General features: G+C 44.1%; 1 protein-coding gene across 3 annotated transcripts in view; it reads right to left on the bottom strand.

The window, feature by feature from the left end:
- Csde1 (cold shock domain containing E1) overlaps positions 1 to 13,436 on the bottom strand; it is a 41,069-nt gene extending 27,633 nt beyond the window's left edge. For all 3 annotated transcript variants that reach the window (XM_051165944.1, XM_051165945.1, XM_051165946.1), the window contains exons 1-2: positions 13,288 to 13,436; positions 4,367 to 4,774 (exon numbers count right to left, since the gene is read on the bottom strand). The gene's annotated coding sequence lies outside the window, so the exon portion shown is untranslated. The remainder of the gene's footprint in view (positions 1 to 4,366; positions 4,775 to 13,287) is intronic.
- Between the last annotated feature and the right edge of the window lie 7,771 nt (positions 13,437 to 21,207).

The following is a 21,207-nucleotide window of genomic DNA, read 5'->3' as shown; positions in this document are numbered from 1 at the left end:
CATGGCAGATGGAAGCAGAACTTAAAGACCATCCTCAGCCACATAGTCAATTTATGGCTAGTTTGGACTTCGTGAGGTACTGCACAACAATGCTTTATGCTGTAATAAAAAATATTACAGTGAGACTGGAAAGTTGTCTCGGTGGTTGAGAGCACTTTGTTGCTTCTACAGAGGACCCAGGTTCATTTCTAACGCTCATAAGTCAGCTCCCAGCCGTCTGCAACTCTAGTTCTAGAGGGTCTGAAGTACTCCTCTGTCCTTCTCAAGCACCAAGCACACATGTGCTGCACAGACACACATGCAGGCAAAACTCTCACACAGAAGATAAATAAGGCCCCACAGATGATAAAAACAAAACAAAACCAAGCAAACAATCCAAACCGCAAAAACGAAAATAGAATCCACTTCTGACTCCATGGCTCACGTGGTTTTGATGGTTTTTATTTTTTACATGAGTGAATGCATGTATAGGTGTGCCGTTTGAGTGCCAAGGACCTGAGGAGCCATAAAGTGTAGGATTTCCTGAAACTGGAATTACGGATGGGGAACTGAACTTGGGTCCTCCACTAGGAGCAAGTGCTCTTAATTGTGGCACAGCTGTCCTGGAATTCAATCTGTAGACCAGGCTGGCTTCAAACTCAAGAGATCCATCTGCCTCTGCCTCATAAGTGCTGGGATTACAGGCATGCGCCACCACTGCCTGGCATGGCTCACACTCTTAATCCATGCTGGCTTACTCATTCAATCAGAACTTGAGTGTCCACAATATATAAACACTGATTTGGCTCTAGCCATGTAGATTACTATCTCAGATAGTTACATTTAGTTTTCCAGAGATTATTTTCTGAAATATAAAGTCAGAGCTTAAGCAATTTACAAATTACCTTTAGGCTGGACGTGGTGGCACACATCTTTAATCCCAGCACTCGGGAGGTGGAGGCAGAGGCAAGTGCATCAAAGTGAGTTCGAGGCCAGCTTGGTCTACAAAGCGAGTCCAGGACAACCAAGGCTACACAGAGAAACCCTGTCTCAAAAAAACAAAAAAACCAACCAACCAAACAAAAGACAAAAACAAAACAAAACAAAAAAACGCCAAACAAATTCCCTTTAAATTTTTTCTTTCTAATCATTATAATTCTGTGTCATAACACCTAAGAAAATCTGTGATCCAGTCTAGACTCCTGTGGGTTAACTCTGGGATCAAAGGCGTGAGCCACAACCCAACTCTCAGATGGTTTTGTTTGTTTGTTTGCTTGTTTTTCAAGACAGGGTTTCTCTGTATAGCCTTGGACTGTCCTGGTCTCGCTTTGTAGATCAGACTAGCCCTGAACTCACAGCGATCCACCTGCATCTGCCTCCCGAGTGCTGGGATTACAGGCGTGCGCCACCACTGCATGGCTTCTCAGATGGTTTTTTTGAAGACAAGGTTTCATGAAGCTTCAGCCTAAGGCAGCCTTTGAAATAAATCACTGAGGATGATATTGAATTCCATCTTTCTGCCTCAGCCTCCTAAGTGCTAGGAGTACAGATGTACCCCACCACATTGGCTCTACTTTCAACTTCCCAAATTCAGTACATTTCCATCTATTATTTTCTGTATAGGTTTGAACTACTACTAAAGTGTAGTTCAGCTTTTTTTAGTACTTTAATGTAGAACACCGATTATTTCTCTACTAGGTGCACTAAAGTTTTAGTAACTGTGTAGCTACAACATGCAGCCTTCATAAATTTCGTTTTCTCTCAAGACAGTATTTCTCTGTGTTACCTTGGCTGTCCTATACTCACTTTGTAGAGCAGCCTGGCTTCAAACTCACAGAGATCAGTCTGCCTCTGCCTCCCCACTCTCCCACCCCTGCAACAAAAACCCATAACTAGACAGGCGCAGTGGCACATGCCTTTAATCCCAGCACTCAGGTGGATCGCTGTGAGTTTGAGGCCAGGTTGGCCTACAAAGCAAGTCCAGGACAGCCAAGGCTACACAGAAAAACCCTGTCTCAAAAAACCAAATCCAACCAACCAACAACCGAAAAAACAAAAACCAAAAAACCAGAGGTGGCACACACTTGTAATCCTAACACTTGAGGAACTTAGGGAGGCAGAGGCAGGTGGTTCTGTGAATTTGAGGCCAGCCTGGTCTACATATCAAGTTCCAGGACAGTAGGGGCTGTTACACTGAAACCCCCCCCCCAAAAAAAAACCCTTAGATTAAGGATCCGGCCAGCATAACTGCTTATTATTAGGTCTTTAAGAAAAAAGAGGGCATGTCAGAATCTGGAACATATACCAAGAGACCTTCCTTTAGAAAAAAAATCAGCCTGTTAAATTCACTGGTTCTTGGGTTTTCACTAGTTATGGAGAATAAGCTACACTGCTGTGCTGACTTTGCAAACAGGACCTTTAGTTTCAGATCACAAGTCTCCATTTATTTTACTGCCAAGTTATCTTGTCATCTTTTCACCCATTAAAGGCTTCAATTTTCTCTTGACACTGCTGCTATGCTCTTGAAAATAAAAATTACCTTCAGGGAAAAAAAGAGAAAAAACCCCCCAAAACCCCAGGATTTCCTTATTTGTTTTTCTTTAATCAAATAACTCAAACGAGAATTCATGTATACTTTCACATGCCCTCCAAAATCTCTTCCCAAGCCCTGTGTTTCTTGCTGTCTTATATTTACTCACTCTGTCCGTTCTCCCAGAGGTCCCGAGTTCAATTCCCAGCAACTACATGGTGGCTCACAGCCATCTACATGAAATCTGCTGCCCTCTTTGGACATGCAGGCACACAAGTGGGAAGAATACTGTATAAACAATAAATCTTTAAAAAAAAAAAAAAAAAGCCAGGCATGGTAGTCTATGCCTTTAATCTCAGCACTCGGGAGGCAGAGGCAGGCGAATCTCTTTCATTTCAAGGCCAGCCTGGTCTAGAAAGTGAGTCCAGGACAGCTAAGACTACAGAGAGAAACCCTGTCTTGAAAAAAAAAAAAAAAAAAAAAAAAAAAAAAAAAAGGCAGGCAGTGGTGACGCACACCTTTAATTCCAGCACTCCCAGAGGCAGGTGGATCTCAAAGTTTAAGGCCAGCCTGTTCTACAGAGCAAGTTCCAGGACAGCCAGGGATACACAGGGAAACCCTGCCTCCAAAACCAAATGCAACAAAAAAAGACTGTCGACTTTTTTTTTTTGGGGGGGGGGGGGGGGGGTTGAGACAGGGTTTCTCTGTGTAGCCTTGGCTGTTCTGGACTCTGTTTGTAGACCAGGCTGGCCTGGAACTCACAGGTATGTCTGTCTTGGCTCCCCTGGTGCTGGGATGATAGGCGTGGGCCACTGCACCTGGGTGTGCTGCTGTTCTTTAAATGCTCTCTTCACAGTACTGCCTTAAGTACTCATAACCTAATAACTCTGATTCCACTCTCATTTCAAAGACTTTACATTTTAGACAATCTAGAAACTAAAAAGCTAACAAACAACCCACTGCTTTTTATAACCTCAATTCTCTCAAATAAGCAACACTCCATACTAGCAGTATTGGCTTCTGATTACAAATAAATAGGTCCCCATTTCAAGGAGCTGCCACAAACACTGTGTATTTCAGTGAATGACAGTGTTCCTTATCCTTTCACCCTCAGAACCCTGCTGTATACCTAGCTCTCCATCTATTTGTCTTAGCTGTTAGAACCCTGCTGTATACCTATTTCTCCATCTATTTGTCTTAGCTGTTAGAACCCTGCTGTATACCTAGCTCTCCATCTATTTGTCTTAGCTGTTAGAACCCTGCTGTATACCTAGCTCTCCATCTATTTGTCTTAGCTGTTAGAACCCTGCTGTATACCTAGCTCTCCATCTATTTGTCTTAACTGTCTACTCTTCCTTTCAGCAAATCTTCTCATCTTCAAATGAATCTAAAAGAATCAAGTCATCTCACCTTTGTAAAACAAAATCCATCAAAACTGCTACTAACCAGCCAATGGCTCTCATACATACAGAACTGTGCCTTTTAGAACTTGGCTCCGAAAGCTTCCCTGTCTAGCTAGGCACCCCACAAAACTGTACTCTTTGGCCTGAACTGCTCAATACAGCCCTGTGTCCCCCGAGTCTGAGAACCATTACTTTTGTACTTAGCAGTAGACTATTTCTTCCTGACAAGTGCTGCTTTGTCCAGACACCTTCTCTCTGAGTTACAGTCTTAGCACTGAGAACCTTCTCTTGCAGTCTACATTTAACAGTGATATTTTATAATAAAACACTCCAAATTTAAGTTCATGAACAATTTATCAGTCACCATACTCTGGTGCTAACAATGTATAACAATCTATCCATATGCCACTATGCCCAGCCTTTATATTCTTAACCAATGAAAATACAAACCTACCTCGCAGTGATAATCAAATATTGCACTTTCAGTAGTATTTGCTGACTCTTCTTTTTCAGCACAAGTTCCAAAGGATGAAAGTTGCTAGTATTTAAAAAAAAAAAAAAAAAAAAAAAAAAAAAAGAGCGAGAGGGGAAATGATCTACCAAGCTAATAAAGAATACAACTGCTGCTGCACCGGGCAATCTCACAGTACAGCACTGAAGAAAACAAAGACTACTAGCAGCGTTGGGAAGTGCTCTTTCAAAGCTGTTGAGTAGGCACAAACTTCTTGTTTCAGATCAAGTGTTGTGTCTTCAACTTGTGTACTCTTCTTTGGTGTTGCTGGTTGTTGCGGTGTGTTCTTTGCCTGATCTGAACTTGAAGCAGCAGTTTCAGGTGGTAAAGTCTGTTTCGTTACACTTCATACTGGAGACACAAACAAAGGCAACATGCAGCTATTATAGAACCAGAAACAGAGGGTGGGAGGCTTCGAATCACTGTCCAGTGATGCCGATAGTTTGGAAACACTCACCCTTGAGCTCTCAAGCCAGGATAGCCTACATCTGTGAACACTCCAAATTATACATCCCAAAGTCCTACTAATTTCACCATCACCTGCACATTATACAATATGGTGTTTCGCCAGCCTAAGCACCTTACAGACATCTAGCAGTGTGCCAGGTTCTATGAAGAACATAAAACAACTCCCCACTGGAGTTTACAGTCTAGACCAGAAAAGCTACACTTTAGAAAACTAGAATGCAGAACACAAAATCCAGCTGGTGGCCACCACCTGGACGCTGCATGTCACACGCTATCCTAGAAGGAACACTCCATGTACCCTGTACAAGCAGTAAAGCAACACTGTGAACAAAGACAACTAAGAGGGAATCTGAACAGAGCTTGGAAAACAAAGAGAAAATAAACAACTAAGTATCCTTTCCATAAATATCACCCAAGACAAGCCTGAACAGTACAACATTCTAAGTTCCTCAAAAAACAGCAACTTGTAGTATTATGAGATTTCTCTTTAAAACCTTATTGTGTGTATAAGATGTGTGGTATCAGATGGTTTCTTGAGAGTCAGTTCTTCCACCTTTCCTGTGATTGACCTTAATACCTTACCCACCTTCCCACGTTGCTGGCCTTCATGGGATGGGGGGGGTTACTTTCAAGACAGGTTTTTTTCTCTGCATAGGCCTGCCTGTTTTGGAACTCTGTAGACCATGGTGGCCTCAAACTCAAGAAATCCATCTGCCTCTGACTCCTCAGTGCTGGAATTAAAAGGATGGGCCCTCAGGGATGGGGGGAGGGGAGGAGTTCGAGATAGGGTTCTCTTTGTAGCCCTGGCTGTCTTGAACTTGCTTTGTAGACCAGGATGACCTCCAACTCACAGAGATCCACCTGCCTCTGCCTCCAGAGTACTAGGATTAAAGGAGTGGGACACTACATCTAGCTCCCTTATGAAATTTTTAAAAAGTCTTACTTCAAGTCAAGTTCTCTGGCATGGACTGACAAGTGTGGTGCATTTCAGAGGAAATGAATAGGACAGCCTGGATAGAAGAGAGGGCCAATGACAATGAGAAGATACACTGTGTCACAGCTACAATAGAACCAGATTAGGAGAGAAGCACCTCCTGCAGCCTGCCCTCTGACAGAGCACCATGGCACAAGCACTGAGGCACATACACAAAATAAAATGTAGTAAGAAATTGTCATAAGCCATTGAGATGGTTCAGCAAGTAAAGGCTTTCCCCAGGACCCATGTGGTAGAAGAGAACTGACTTGGTAAGCTGTCCTCTGACAGCCACACAATTGGGTACTTGTACACATAAATTCAAGTAAAGTTTAAGTACATAGAAAATAAATGTGAAGAGGTAGGCCTGGTGGCGCATATCTTTAATCCCAGCACTTGGAGGCAGAGACAAGCCAATCTCTTGAGTTCAAAGCCAACTAGGTCTACAAAGCTAGTCCAAGACAGTCAATGCTACAGAGAGAAACCAAACTAAAAAGATATGTGAAAATAATGTGTTATTTTAGGTGAGGATTTTCCTATGTTGCCTAGGCTGATCTTGAACTCTTGGCCCCAGGGAATTCTCCTACAATGTCACCTCCCAAGGTGCTGGGACTATAGGTGCACATTACACTTGACAACCACTTTATACGTAATGAAACAGGCAGACAAGCTGAGCACTGAATATTTTCACTTGAAAATCATAAAGAATGATGCCAGGATGGTAAGATGGTTTGCTGAATAAAGCCCCCCCCCAAAGTCAATCTCTAGGACCCATGTAAATATAGATGGAGGGGGAAAAAATCCAAAGTTGTCTTCTCTATCCCCACTCCAGCACCTTCCTTGACACATTCATAATCAAATGCTAATTAGGAAAACAAGAATGACTATAAGGTGGGGCTGGAGAGATGGCTCAGAGGTTAAGAGTGCTGCCTGCTCTTTCAAAGGTCCTGAGTTCAATTCCCAGCAACCACATGGTCGCTCACAGCCATCTATAATGTGATCTGGTGCCTCCTTCTGCAGATAAAGCACTCATATACAATAAGTAAATAAATAAATCTTAAAAAAAAAAAAAAAAAAAAAAAAAAAAAGCCAGGCATGGTGGCACACAACTTTAATCCCAGCCCTTGGGGGGCAGAGGCAGGCAGATCGCTGTGAGTTTGAGGCCAGTCTACAAAGTGAGTCTAAGACAGCCAAGGCTACACAGAGAGACCCTGTGGGGGAGAGGGCAAGAATGACTGTAAGATAACCTAGATGTGGTAGGGAAGTCCACATTCCAGGACAGCCATGACTATGTAGAAAGATCCTGTCTCCAAAAACAAACACAAACATACAAAAAACAAAGGCTAGACATGACGAAGCATACCTTTGGTCCTAGCACTGGGGGAACAGAGGCCAGTATGGTCTTACAAAGCAAGTTCCAGGACAGCCAGGGCTACACAGAGAAATGAAAACCCCCAATCCCCCAATAAAATAAAGTGCTAAAAAGGCTGGGGGTGGGGGGGGGTGTTGGCTCATTCCTTTAATTTCATCATTGCGGAAGCAGAGGTAGGGGAAATCTCTGTGAGTTCAAGGCTAACCTCGTCTAGATAATATAAATTGCCAGGTTGTCAGATCTGAGCTCAAGGCCAGCCTGATCTGCAGACCAAGTTCCATGACTAGAAACCTTGTCCTTAAAAAACAAACTAAGCCAGGTGTGGTGGTACACCAGCCTTTACTCCCAGCACTCAGGGAAGCAGACAACGGTGGATCACTGTGAGTTTGAAGCCAGCCTGGTCTACAAGAGTCCAGGAGCAGAGCATGATGAGTTCAGGAAAGCCAGCACGACACAGAGAAACGCTGTCTCAAAAAACAAAACAAAACAAAACAAATAAATAAATAAAGTAAAAGTCTAAGTCATCATTAAGGGAAACTTAAATAAAAAAAAAAAAAAAGATGCAACTATCCTTCATATATATTTAGTAGTAACAACTGTGCTGGGTTGTTAATGACCTGGATACTAAGGGCATTTAAAATTATGTATCTAGCTGAGCGTGGTGGCACACGCCTTTAATCCCAGCACTCGGGAGGCAAAGGCAGGCGGGTATCTGTGAGTTCGAGGCCAGCCTGGTCTACAAAGGGAGTCTAGGACAGCCAAGGCTACACAGAGAGACCCTGTCTCGAAAAAAAATGTATCTAGCATGTAGTTGCTATTAAATACAGCAGTCAGGTGGAGAAACTGAAGAAATTATTATCCAACAAAAGCCTATTCTACGTAATATCTCATTTTTGAGACATTTTGTGGCCCCAAAATGACCTTGAACTTCTTATTCTTCCTTCTGTCATGAGTGCTGGGATTACAGGTTTTTGCCTCTATATTCAGTTCTTTGTTTTGTTTTTTGAGACAGGGTTTCTCTGTGTAACAGCCCTGGCTGGCTTGGACTCAATCTGTAGACCAGGCTGGCCTCTAACTCACAGATATCTACCAGCCTCTGCCTCCTGAGTGCAGGGATTACAGGCTTTTCCCTCTATATTGAGTTTTTGTTTTGTTTTTCAAGACAGGGTTTCTCTGTATAACAGCCCTGGCTGACCTGGACTCAATCTGTAGACCAGGATGGCCTCAAACTCTCAAGAGATCCACCTGCCTCTGCCTCCCGAGTGCTGGGATTAAAAGGATGGGCCACCATGCCTAACTATGCTTAGTTTTTATTTTTGTTTTGCTGAGGAATGAACCTAGGATTTTGACCATACCAGCCAAATTCTAAACTATATCCCCAGCACTTACATTTGTAATTTAAAATCTTCTGCCAGGTGTCGTGGAGCAGGTCTTTAATCTGATCACTCAGGGGGCAAAGGCAATCAGGTTTCTATGAGTTTGAGGACAGCCTGGTCTACAAAACAAGTTCCAGGACAGCCAAAGCTACACAGAAAAACCCAGTCTTGTCAGGCAATGGTGGCACAGGCCTTTAATCCCAGCACTTGGGAGGCAGAGGCAGGTGGAACTCTGTGAGTGCAAGGTCAGCCTGGACTACAAAGCAAGTTCTAGGACAGCCAGAGCTGTTACACAGAGAAACCCTGTCTTGAAAAACCAAACCAAACCAAACCCAAAACCCAGCCTCAAAAAACTAAAGGGTGGCGTGCACTAAACAAGGCATGCACCACCACGCCTAGCTAATTACAATGTATTTCAATTCAACTTAGTCTGTTATTTTTTTTTTTCCAGGGCATTTCTCTGTGTAGTCCCAGAACTCCCTCTGTAGATGCGGCTGGCCTGAAACACCTGTCTCTGCCTCTGCCCAGCTCCCAAGCTGCATTGTTTTTGTTTTTGTTTTTTTGTGACAGAGTTTCTCTGTGTAGCCTTGGCTGTCCTAGACTTGCTTTGTAGACCAAGCTGGCCTAGAACTCACAGCTATCCACCTGCCTCTGCTTCCCTGAGTGCTGGGATTAAAGGTGTGTGCCACCACACCCAGCTCAGGCTGCACTTTAAAATGCATGTTTAATAGCCACACCTAGCTTAGTGGCACTGAAGAATAAGCCATCAACTGAGAAGGAAAAGCATGTCTTATAATGCAGAAGTAAATTTACTGGACAAAGATTTCAACTAATTAAATAAGGTAATATCCAATATAGACTTGCTCATTGGAGCTTATAGTTACTAAGTTAGAGAAACAGAGATGACATATTTTCTTTTGTTTGGTTGGGTTTTTTTGGTTTTTCGAGACAGGGTTTTTCTGTGTAGCCTTGGCCATCCTGGACTCACTTTGTAGACCAGGCTGGCCACGAACTCACATTTTCTATAGCTTCAAATCAATGGGCAGTTTACCTATGACAGCAGATACATTTATTTTCAACTTTACATTAATGTTGTACCTTAGGATAAAAAGACACTAAATATTTCTAGCGTTTTGTATTCTTTTTTAAAGATAGATTTATTTATTTATTTATTTATTTATTATGTATGCAGTGTTTTGGCTGTATGTGTGCCCGCACACCAGAAGAGGGCATTATAGATGGTTGTGAGCCACCACATGGTTGCTGGGAATTGAACTCAAGACCTTCCTTTGGAAGAGCAGTCAGTGCTCTTAACCTCTGAGCCATCTCTCCAGCCTGTATTATTTTGTTTTTAATTATATATTACCACATTCAAGCAGACTGCCTTGGAGATAGAAGCAGGTGACTCTCTGAATTAAGGCCAGACTTGTCTACAGTGACTCTGTCCCAGAATAATGGGATTCAAGAAGAAAAACCAACCAACCAACCAAACCACCCACATACACACAAATCACGTTGGGCAGTGGCGACACATTCCTATAGCCCTAGCACCAGGTAGACAACACAGGTGGATCTCTGGATTGGAGGCCAGCCTGGTCCACAGAGCCTGTTCCACGATAGCCAGGGCCACACAGAGAGCTCTGTCTTGAAAAACCTTTAAAAATGTCAGCCCAGCAAAGCAGTTTCACCACATAAATCATTCCCACTAACTAAATGTTTATAGTTGTAACCCTGTGTAAAATTCTGATTTTGTTTTGTGATACATAGGTCTTCTTATGTATCCCAGAATGGCTTCCAACTCAAGATGCCCTTGTCTAATCCTCCCAGCTGCTGAAACAATATTTGGGCAAAAGATCTCAAACTGCTTCTCCTCTTGTTTTCAAGGAAAAAAAAAAAAAAAAAAAAGACTTCAAAAGGAACAATTCTGTATCTTACAAAATATCACATTTCTGGCAGAGTGTGGTGGTGAACACCTTTAATCCCAGTACTGGGGAGGCAGAAGGTGATGGGTCTTCATGAGTTCGAGGCCAACCTGGTCTACAACAGGAGTCCAGGCAGCCAGCACTATTAAACAGAGAAACCCTATCTTAAAAAACAAAACAAAACAACAACAGAAAAAAAAAACCCCACACATTTCTACTTAATTTTGCAACACAGTCTTAATATTTTACTCAAAACTTCATCCAAAAAAGGCATTTCCATGTTACTTATCTACCTTGTTGAAAAGGTACTTAATGCCACTGAACTATATACTTCAAAAGGTCAAAACTTAGGTTTATGGTAGATGACTGAGAGTGAACAGTGGTGGTGCACGCCTGTAATCCCGGCACTCAGAAGGCAGAGGCAGCTGGATCTCTTTGAGTTCCAGGCCACTCTGGTCTACAAAGCAAGTTCAAGACAGTCAAGACTACACAGAGAAACCCTGTCTCGAACAAACAAAGGGATGAGTGAGGGGCTACCTGAAAGGGGGAGAGGAGAATGGGCAAAAGAAAACCAAGCAGTTTTCACAATTTGCATCTGCTGGGAATTTACTACAGTTCTCAATCATCCCTTTAAAGGTTACACTTAAGTCAGAACTTATTTACCAAAGAAGAAAACCTATCTTCTGTGATTCAAATGCTTTGCTTTTCAGCTCAGCTGCTATAAATACTCATCTTGATGGTAAACATCCAGAGCAGCTGCAAAATCAAATTACTACAATCTCTTTTTTTAATTTCAGTTCTAAAGACAAAAAAAAAAAAAAAAAAAAAAAAAGGACAAATATTATATCTAAGGTTTTCTAAGTTTTGGGTTTTCGATACAGGGTTTCTGTGTAGCCTTGGCAGTCCTAGAACTTGCTCTGCAGACCAGGCTGGCCTCACACTCAAAGATCCTCCTGCCTCTTCTTCCCAGAGTGCTGGGACTAAAGGCATATGCCGCCACCACCCAAATGTTGTGACTCATACTCGTAGGTGTTTGGACGCTTATGTTCGTAAACCTCTTTTTATTTGCATTAATAATTATATTCCTTGTCAATTTAATACTGAGCTTGCCTTCTAATACCTCAAAATGGAAACGAGGGCATACATAGTGGTAGTGCATGCTTTCATCCCAGCACTAGAGGCAGAGACAAGCAGATCTCTGTGACTTCAAGGCATGCCTGGTCTCCAGCGTCAGTTCTAAGGCCAGTTAAGGCTGCAAAATGAGACTCTACCTCAAAAAAGAAAAGGCAGACCGAACACTTTGGTAGCTTGAATTAATGCCCTATAATTTTGGAACTTACTTTTTAAAAAACTAGGTTAGAGCAAGCAGTCCAAAGGTGGAGGCTGAACAGCCAGTTCGAGGCTAGCCTCGGCTACACAGTTCAAGGCCAACTTGAGCTGCATAACCAATCTCAATTAACCCAAACAAGCAAACAAACAAACTTGGCAGCTCAAGTTCACAGCAGCCTAACATAATTTAAATGTACAAACTCAACTACCTCCTTTGAACACCCTTAGTCCCTTTCTGCCTAACCCCCTCAACTGCTTAAATAGTACTTTTTGTTCACTTTGAGCGGAACAAGAAAGCTAATAATGTTCGGATTGTTTTCTGCAGTGGGAAATCTTGTTTTAGGGACTACTACTCTGGGCTCACCTGTGAGTCAAGTGAGACCAGCCACATAGGTGTTTCTAGGGTTAACTTAAAAACAAAAACAAAGCAAAACGACAACAAAACCTAACGCTAACCCATTGCTGAACCATTCGATGTAACAACCTCCCATTTGATCTCCGACTGGGGCTCTAAAACTATATGCATGACAAAGCCAAACCATTCATTGCACAACGTGGGCCCGCGCTTGCACCACGTAGGAAAGGCATCAAGTAACTCTCATAACGCTTTCAATTTACCCCAGACAGAAGGGTGGGAGACACGTGCCTAGAATGGGGCCCGGTTCCCTTTTCAAATGGCACGGGGCAGTTAGGTGTGGAGACTCAGTCCTAAGTGACTGTGAGTAAAGATGTCAATTCTGCCGCGCTAGGGTCAGAGATGGCTGGGGGGGGGGGGGGGGGGTAAAGAGGTGTCCCTAGGCACTTTCCCTAGATGGAACAGGTCTCGACCCACACACAAAGAAGGCACCACTGCCGCACTGCGCTGTGGTAGTCGTAGTAGTAACCCCAAAGCCAGTGATGGCCAAGAAAGACAAGCTCCTGAAAATAGAAGTAGGCCCTTCTACCCGGCCTCTTCCAGCTGCACACAAAGGACCGCGCCACCACCCCCTCACCCCTCCCGCCGGGACTTGTAGTTCCCTTTCCCCCGCCAAGCCGCAAAGGGGGACCAGGACAAACTACAGCTCCCGGCAGGCTCCGCGCAAGAGCCCCGCACCCTCTACCTCCATCTTGGCTGAGGTCGGAGCCTCCATTTTCGCTCCCTCCCCCCACTTCAGTCACCACGACCACCACCAGCCCCACCACTGCGTGCGCCTTCTGTCCTCAACTCCTCACTAAGGCTCCGCGGCCTGCCATAAGGCCGAGACGGTTGAACTGGGGACGAATAAGGAAGCCTGGAGTAGAAACTCACATTGGGATCTCCCCTACCCGGAATTCTAGGCGTACCCACCCTGACACTCGAAGTCTCTCCCGTTAATCTGGGTCTCATCACCTGTCCTTAGCCTGGCTTCTTGCTACCCGCAATTGGACACTGAGGTCGTACTCACCCCAACAGCTCAGCGCCCCCTCTCCAGCGCCGCCATAAGCAGCACGGCCCGGTACGTAGGAATAAATCTCGCTTCTCTCGCGAGAGTTGCAGGCTCCGAGCGCGTGCACGGGAAAGGGGGGGGGGGTGGCGTGCTCTTAGTACGCCTGCGCGCAAGGGCTGAGTGACGCCAATCGGTTTATCCACGAGTAAGATGGTAACTGGGTTCTTTTATACTCTCACCCCTCAGTACGGCCAGAAGTGATCTCGCCATTTACTGACCCCGCTGGGGCGCTGGCGGCGGAGTGGAGAGTGACTTTCGGCGTGTCCGGTCTTCCCGAGCACTAAGGGTTTAGGCTGTGAGGCTTGAGCAAACCTTGATCAGCAACTGTTCTGAGGGCAGATCAGGAGTGAAAAAAAAAAGAGAGAGAAGGTCCCCCTCGGTCGTAGACCTAAGGGAGGGCAATGATGGGATAACAGTTGACTTGTAATCTTAATGGATTAATTAAATAAAATTTTCCAAAAAAAATTCACATTCCTCAGCAGTAATCAAGGAGTCCTCAAACCACAGTTTCTCTTTAGCCATGGGACATTCTTTCTCGGGTCTCCTAGATTAGAATGGATTTCATTGGTTAAGAGAAAAGTTTGTAACAATGTAATTTGTAAATCTTTTTGTTGTTTGGTTTTATTGGTTTTGGTTTTTTGTTTTTTCGAGACAGGGTCTCTCTGTGTAGCCTTGACTGTCCTGGACTCACTTTGTAGACCAGGCTGGCCTCGAACTCACAGCGATCCTCTTGCCTCTGCCTCCCAAATGCTGGGATTAAATGTTTGCACCACCACCGCCTGGCCGTAATTTGCAAATCAACTGAGACCTTTTGTCTTCCAGAAACTACATTTCTGGCAACAAAAATGAACGAGGCTGTATAATCAATAAAATCCGAAACTCACCAAACTACTTTACCTGCTCTTGCCCTTACCAGAAGATATTTGTACTATGTCAGTTAGAATAAGTATTTAAGAGGCTGAAATCAGGGTAAAAGGATGATTCATCTGACTAAAGTGTGATAGTTAAATCTGCCCATTGCAAATTTTTAATAGATTGCCCTGTCAAATAATAAAGAATCCTCTAGTAAAAGAATTACTTTACACAGACTCAGGGCTATCTTGGTGGTGGTGGTGGTGGTGTTTCTCAAGATAGGACTCGCTTTGCAGACCTGGCTGACCTCGAGCACATTGAGATCCCACCTGCCTCTGCCTCCTCATTGCTGGGATTAAAGGAGTGCACTGTCACACCCGGCAGGTTTTTATTTTTATTTTTTTGTTTGATCTTTCCTTCTTTCTTTCTTCCTTTTTTTTTGTTTTGATTTTTGTTTTTTGAGACAGGATTTCTCATGTGTATCCCTGGCTGTCCTAGACCAGGGTGGTCTCAAACTCACAAGGATCCACCTGTCTCTGCTCCCGATTGCTGGGATTAAAGGCGTGCACCACCACACCCAGCTTTGCTTGGTTTTTCTTTTCTTTTTTGTTTTGCTGGTATTGTTTTTCTCTGTTTTTGTATTTTCCTTTTTCTGAGGCAGATTTTCTCTATGTACCCTGGGTGTCCTAGATTTTGCTCTGTAGACCAGGCTGGTCTAAAACTCAGAGATCTGCCTGTTTCTGCCTCTCAAGAGCTGGGATTAAAAGTGTGTGCCACCACTATGTGGCTTCTTTTCTCTTTCTTTCTTTTTTTTTTTTTTTTTTTCAAGACAGATTTTCCCTATGTACTTCTGGCTGTCCTGGAACTAGCTCTGTAGACCAGGCTGGCCTTGAACTCACAGAGATCTGCCTGCCTCTGCCTCCTGAGTGCTGGGATTAAAGGAGTTCTCTACCATGCCTCTAGAACTCCCTATGAAGAGCTTTGGGAGAGCTCACAAAGATCAGCCTGCTTCTGCTGTGCTGGGATTAAAGGTGTGGACTCCCGGGTCCAGCTTCAGTGGCCCTCTTAACAATAGTGCATAAACAGCTAGCCCCCTGAAAACACTCCCACCTGCTCCTTCTACTCCTGCCTTTGTGGGAGAGTACAACAATCTCATCCAAATGTACTTTCCTTGTGGAGGAGGAATGGTCCTACACCCAGAGCTTGCTATATTGAGCTGCCTGGTTTAGACCTCACAGGATCCTCCTTCCTCTCCTCCCCGCACCCCCTTACTGGGATTAAAGGTATGTGCCCCCACAACCACCTGCCAAATGTACTTCTTACGCATACTTTGAGTTGGTTATTCAGAGAAATTGCAGACCTCTGTAGGGCTCTAAGGGAAAAAAAAAATACATGTACAGTTGTAAAATAAACAACGTATACTAATAGAATTCCTCACCCAGTGTGTGTGTGTTAAAATGTTGGAGATGCCAGAGCCATGGGTTAGCTGCAGAGGAGAGAAGTGTGTTGTAGTCAACCAAGCTGACAGGAGTTGGAGATCTGAAGACTGCTTTGACATCAGACGTGGAGATGCAGTTTGGAGTTTGCCAGCTGGGTTTTGGTCTTGCTTTGGCAATTACAGTTAAGAGACAGCATGAATCTCAGAAGAGACTTTGAACTTTGGACTTTTGAACAGGTTTGAGACTGTTAGAGACTATGGGGGATTTTTGTGTTCTTTTTCGAGACAGGGTTTCTATATGTAACGCCCTGGTGGTCCTGGACCTCACTTTGTAGACAAAGCTCACAGAAATCCACCTTCCTTTCTGCACCACCACTCCTGCCTGGCTGACTACAGAGACTTTTGAAGTAGGACTGAATGCCTTTCTGCATTACAACATGGCTCCAAGCCTATGGGGGGCCAATGGAGTGGAATGTAGTAGTTTGAAAGAAAATGGCCCCCATAAATTCATAGGGAGTGGCACTAGTGATGTGGCCTTGTTGGAGCTAGAACTTCCTATGTAAAGTATGCTGGTTTAGAAATCAGAGATCTACCCAGCTTTGCCTCCCAAATCCTAGGATTAAAGGGGTTCCACTCTGTGCCCAGCTTCCTTTTATTAGTCCAGGAAAGATCTTTTCAGAGACTAAAGAGATTGGAGATTGATCTAGCTGTCATGAGGCCTTGGATTTGGGGATCTTTGTCTGCATAATAAATAGCCTTTCCCCTCCTTTCTGCCTTCATTGTTTTTTTGTTTTTGTTTTTGTTTTTCGAGACAGGGTTTCTCTGTGTAGCCTTGGCCATCCTGGACTCACTTTGTAGACCAGGCTGGCCTCGAACTCACAGCGATCCGCCTGCGTCTGCCTCCCGAGTGCTGGGATTAAAGGTGTGCACCACCACGCCCGGCCTTCTGCCTTCATTGTTTCCCTTCCTCGGCTCCTTCTTTTTTGACAGGGTCTCCAAAAGTAGCCCAGACTTGTGGGGAGTGTGTTATAAATCCTCCTGCCTCAGCTTCTCAAGTGCGGGGATCACAGGCCTGTTCCACCAAGTCTGTCCTAAACGTTGCCTTTGATTACTACTGCGTAATTCTCCTGAGTTCCTCACGCTACATGTTGCCAGCACTCCCTGCCTGATGGCGCAGCGCACTCTTCCTTTGTGTGTTGTTAGCTAGTATGTAATATTTACATGGGAGGGGCAATTCCTCGATAAAGATGGTATGTAAACATCCTATTTTTTCTAAAAAATAAATAAAAAATAAGAGACTGTTTGAGTTGTTGGTTTGGTTTTGGTTTGGTTTTTGGGTTTTTGAGACAGGGTTTCTCAATGTTATCTTGGCTGTCCTGGACTCACTTTGTAGACCAGGCTGGCCTCGAACTCACAGCGACCCACCTGCCTCTGCCTCCCGAGTGCTGGGATGAAAGGCGTGCGCCACCATGCCCGGCTGAATTACTCTCTTTGCTCCATTCAGCTTCCCTTAATCGAAGCATTTCTTTTCTTAATAAACTGACTCTGAGGCAGGAATGGTGGTGAATGCCTTTAATTCCAGCACCTGGGAGGCAGAGCCAGGCGGATTTTTGCTAGGTTGAGGCCAGCCTGGTCTACAAAGCAAGTCCAGGGCAGGGAGGACTACAAAAGAAACCCTGTCTCGAAACCTCCCAAAAAAATAATAATAAATAAATAAGTAAAATAAATAAATAAACTGACTGATTCGTTATAAAAATAATAAAAAACAAGAGACGAAAAATGGAGCTGGAGAGATGGCTCAGAGGGTAAGAGCACTGACTGCTCTTCCAGAGGTCCTGGAGAGTTCAATTCCCAGCAACCACATGGTGGCTCACAACCATCTATAATGTGATCCAATGCCCTCTTCTGGCATGCAGGCATAGCACTGTTTACATAATAAATAAATTTAAAAATTTGCCAGGCGTAGGGGCTCCCAGCACTCCAGAGGTAGAAACAGGCAGATCACTGTGAGCTCAAGGCCAGCCTGGTCTACAAAGTGAGTCCAGGAGAGCCAGAAAAAAAAGAAGAAGAAAAATGGTTGGTCATGTCATTTGGTGATCCTAGGTTCACACAAAGATAAAGACGGAAAGAAAAATGGAGATGAGGCTGGGCGTGGTGGCCTCGGAGGCAGAGGCAGGAGGATCACTGTGAGTTTGAGGCCAGCCTGGTGTACAAGTGCGTCCAGGGATACACAGAGAAACCCTGTCTCGAAAAACCAAAACAACAACAACAACAAAAAACAAAAAAACCCGACTATCTCAAAAGCAAAAACAAGCGGGGGGGGGGGGGTTTAAAACAGTAATATGATTTGAAAAATAAATGATTTATTCTTTCTACAATTACAACTCATGAGTAGAAGTATCTTTCATTGCTGGACAATTACTATATTTTTAAAAAATAACTTTTAAAAATATTTAGTTTTATTTTACATATATAAATGCTTTGCCTGAATGTATGTCTGCGTACCATTTCTGTGCCTGGTGCCCTTGGAAGTCAGAAGAGAGCATTTGATCCACTGGAACTGGAATTAGAGATGGTTGTGAGTCAACATGTGGGTGCTGGGAATTGAACCCAGGTCCTCTGGAAGAGCAGCCAGTGCTCTTAACTGCTGTATTGTCACTCTTTCCCCCGCAAGATAATGACTTTTGTTTGTTTGTTTGGTTGGTTGGTTGGTTGGTTGGTTTGGTTTTTTGAGACAAGGTTTCTCTATGTGGCCTTGACTGTCTTGGACTCACAGAGATCCGCCCACCTCTCCCTCCAGGTGCTGTGATGAAAAGTCTACACCATCACACCTGGCTTGAAAGGCATGTGACACCACTGCCCGGTGCTCTTTCTTTTTTAATAAACAAACAAACAAAAAAAAGCATATGGTTTGCTGTTTTGCCTACATGCATGCCTTTGAACCAAGTGTACACATGCTTCCCCATGAGGGCTAGAGAGGGCACCATATCCCCTGAAACTGCAGTTACAGACGCATGTGGTAGAACCTGGGTGCAGTGAGTGCTCTGAACTGCTGAACCATATTTTCACCCCCTGTAGACATTTTGTTGTTGTTTGTTTTGAGACAGAGTTTCTCTATGTAGAGCTGGCTGGCCTCAAACTCACAAAATCCACCTGCTTCTGCCTCCAGGTGCTGTGAGTAAAAGTGTTCGCCATCACAGCTGGTTTGTAGAAGTTTTCTTGAGTAACTATAGACAAGTGTTTTGTTTTTTGGTCAGTTTTCCATCAAATGAAAAAAAGTTAGGCTAGTAGGGAGCCCCCCCCCCTTTTTTTTTCTATATGAAGTTAAATTTACTCAACATTTTAAGGACTGTTTTTTTTTCTGACACAGTGTTCTGATGTGAGAAAGCTAAAAAGTGAAGTTCTTTTGTGAAACTATGGGCATAGAGGATGGGAAAGTGGTCCACACCAACGTCTCAGAGCATGAACACGCTAGAGCAAACTTTCCCGCAAGCCAGTTGAGACTGCAGGTGGTGGCACACACCTGTAATCCTACTGCGAGGGAGGTTGACGCAGTTGGGTCAGGAATTCAAGGACACCCTCAGCATCCTAATGAGTTTGAGATCAGGCTGAGACAGGGAGAGACTCTGCTTCAAAATAAGCAAAACCAAACAGGGTGTGGTCAGGTAACGCCTTTCATCCTGGCATTTAGGAGGCAGAGGCAAGTAGATCTCTGTGAGTTCAAAGTCAGCCTGATTTACAGGCCAGCCAGGGCTACACCGTGAGACAAAACAAAATAAATAAATAAAACTGATGTAAATGGATGTCATTTTGTCCTAGAACACTACAATCCAAATATTTTTATTCCTCACTTATCAATTACAGGTCCTATTAATAACAGCCTGTACCAATAGCACTTGGGAAGCTAAGGCAGGTAGACTTGGCATTCAAGGCCAGCTTAGGCAACCGAGCTACCCAAGGCCACAAAATATGACTGTGTCTCAACAGAAACTATAATATAAGTAACAGTGTAGGAAAAATGAGAAACCTCAACATTGTTCTTAGAGGAAGGATTGTGTGAGTGCCGTGTGTGTGTGTGTGTGTGTGTGTGTGTGTGTGTGTGTGTGTTTTGAATCCTCCGGAGCTACAGGTACAACCAATTGTGAGTCACCCAAAGCAGGTGCAGGTACTGACTTGGGTCCTCTGGAACAGCAAGGAAGGCTCTAAACTGCAGAGCCATCTTTCTGGCCCTAATATATAGTTTTGTTTGTTTGTTTGTTTAAGACAAGCCCTCTCTAGCTAGCTCTGGGTATCCTGGAACTCACTGTGCAGACCAGCAGGCTGGCCGTGAACTCACAGAGACCCTCCTGCCTCTATCTCCTGAGCGCTGGGATTAAAGGAGTGAGTCACCACACCCAGCGCTAACATATTTTTATTACAATTTATTTATTATTATGTATACAGTGCTCTGCGTGCATGTACAGCTATATGCCAGAAGAGGGCATCAGATCACATTATAGATGGTTATGAGCCACCATGTGGTTGCTGGGAATAGAACTCAGGACCTCTGGAAGAGCAGACAGTGCTCTTAACCTCTGAGCCATCTCTCCAGCCACACATATTTTTAATGTATCTTGTTTTAGCTACTGACAAAATTCAGCTGTATTTAGATTAAAGTGCAGAGTCTTTTGCAGTGGTCTACAGGCCCATTGTTTACCATGAGTTGGTTCTACCACCATTTTGGCCTTCCCAACACTGCAAGTTCACTCCCGCTTCAAAGCCCAAGAATGTGCTGCTGTCTGGCTTGGGGAGCTTCCCCTACGTCATCGCTTATGTGGCCTGTTCTCATCAGTCAGGGTTCAGCGCAGTTGCCACTGGCTCGAGCCCTACAACCACCACTCTCCATAACAGTATTTATTGTCTTCAGTGCATGTATTGCTACAACAGGAGGGGGTTGTTGAGATAGGGTTTCTCTGTGTAACAGCCCTGGCTGTCGTGGAATTCCATGGCCTCAAACTCACTGAGATCTGCCTGCCTCTGCCTCTTGAGTGCTGGGATTAAAGGCAGCTTCGCCAGCTTTTTTTTTTTTTTTTTAATTGCCCATTTTCTTTCTCAGGATCAAAGTTAGAACTTTACATTGCTGTTATCCATAGTCCTCAGTCTGTGGTAGCTCTTCAATCTCCTTCATTTTTATCTATCTTTATTTTTATTTCTATTTCTAGGTATATGTGTGCATGAGTGTAACTTTACATTTACACTGTGTTGGGCTCAGGGTGGAAGCCGAGAAAACTCACTTCAGACACAGACACTTAAAAATGGAAGCTTTATTTTCTGAGCTCAGGGAGGCAGCCAGTTCAGGATGTGAACCGGGTCCTTGAGTGGAAGTTGTATTGCATATTTAAAGGTGAAAAACACAATTAGCTCACACAGGGGGGTGGAGGGTGTGCCACGGGGTGGCCAGCTCTGACTCAAGTTTGTTTTGCTAATAAGAAGTTCTAGCTAACTTTGAAAGTGTGCCTGGCAGTTGGGGGCAACTAGGCTTATGATTGGGGAATTTTTGCTGATTAATCAGGCCATAGGGTAGCCGGGCATGGTGGCACACGCCTTTA

Source organism: Acomys russatus, chromosome 23, assembly GCF_903995435.1.
Source record: "Acomys russatus chromosome 23, mAcoRus1.1, whole genome shotgun sequence".
Taxonomy (NCBI): domain Eukaryota; kingdom Metazoa; phylum Chordata; class Mammalia; order Rodentia; family Muridae; genus Acomys; species Acomys russatus.
Note: the sequence above shows the minus strand (reverse complement) of the source record. Positions and strands in the feature narration are given on the sequence as shown.